The sequence below is a fragment of the Cebus imitator genome, unplaced genomic scaffold (assembly GCF_001604975.1).
Source record: "Cebus imitator isolate Cc_AM_T3 unplaced genomic scaffold, Cebus_imitator-1.0 Scaffold116, whole genome shotgun sequence".
NCBI lineage: Eukaryota > Metazoa > Chordata > Mammalia > Primates > Cebidae > Cebus > Cebus imitator.
The window spans coordinates 1,577,935-1,579,131 of record NW_016107431.1 but is presented as its reverse complement, the minus strand read 5'-3'; the positions used below and the strand labels follow the sequence as shown (position 1 = coordinate 1,579,131).

The window sequence follows — 1,197 nt, the reverse complement described above, 5'->3', positions numbered from 1 at the left end:
AGTCTTCTTAATTTCAGAAAAGAGCAATTATTTAGGTCCCAAATCCTGAAGTCTTTTTTAATCCTTCTATTCTTTATATTCCACACCCAATTAATCAGCAAAAACTGTTGGCTCAGCCTTCAAAATGATGTAAATACCGGCCACTTCTCTTTGTCTCCAGTGTTTATGCTCTAGTCCATCTATCATCTTTAGATTTTACTATTTTCATAGTATACTAGTATGGCTGAATTGAATTCTTCCAAAAAGGTACATGGAAGCCCCAATCCCTAGTATCTCAGAAGGTGATCTTATTTAGAAATTGTGTCTCTGCAGGTGTAGTAAAATTAGGATAAGTTCATTAGGGCAGGCTCTAATCCAATATGACTGGTGTCCTTATAAAAATGGAAAATTTCGGTGCAGAGACAGAGGAGCACACAGAGAGAATGCCATGAGAAGATGTAATTAGAGATCAGAGTGATGCATCAATGCCTAAAATTGTCTGAAAACCACCAGAAAGCTAGGGAAGAGGCATAGAACAGAATCTCCCTCAGAGCCCTCAGAAGCAACCGACTCTGCCAACACCTTATTCTCAGACATCTAGCCTCCAGGAGTTTGTGGCAATAAATTTCTGTTGTTTAAGCCACTCAGACTGTGGTACTTTGTTACAGAATTCCTAGAAAACTAGTGCATATCTTAACTGGTCTTTCTGCTTTCCACTCCTTCACTATGGCCTATTCCCCGTACAGCAGCTGGAAACAAATATATATATTTGTTTAAATATATTAATGGGAACCACAAAGACTGCATCCTCTCCTTTCCATTCTCCCAGTGGAAAGAAGAACTATCATTAATAGCAAATGGCAGTTGAAGCAACACCAAGAGCTGGCTTCACATTTAGGAGAGAATCCTGCATCTTCTCCCCCTCCTCATGGTTTCTTGTGCTCTACACATTCAGAGAAACTTCTCTAGTAACAAACTATAGAAATTATCCCTGAAAGTATAGCCTTTAGAAAAAAGGATTTTTTTAAGTACCAGTAAAATCATATTGCTCCTTTATTTAAAATCCTCCCATAGCTCCCCAAGTGATCCTGATCTACAGTTCTATTCTTTCTGCCATTTCTTCTCTGACATCACTTGCTGCTACTGTCCCCGAAATTCAGTCTTCTCCAATCACAGTTCCTGGCATATAAGTGCCTAATTAGTATTTGTGAACTGATA

The 1,197-nt window shown here is 38.7% G+C and overlaps 1 non-coding gene across 1 annotated transcript; it reads right to left on the bottom strand.

Annotated features, from left to right (window-relative positions):
• Positions 1 to 770: 770 nt before the first annotated feature.
• Positions 771 to 986, bottom strand: LOC119472735. Its single transcript, XR_005201925.1, has one exon. It is a non-coding gene; the product is annotated as a small nucleolar RNA U3 (small nucleolar RNA).
• Between the last annotated feature and the right edge of the window lie 211 nt (positions 987 to 1,197).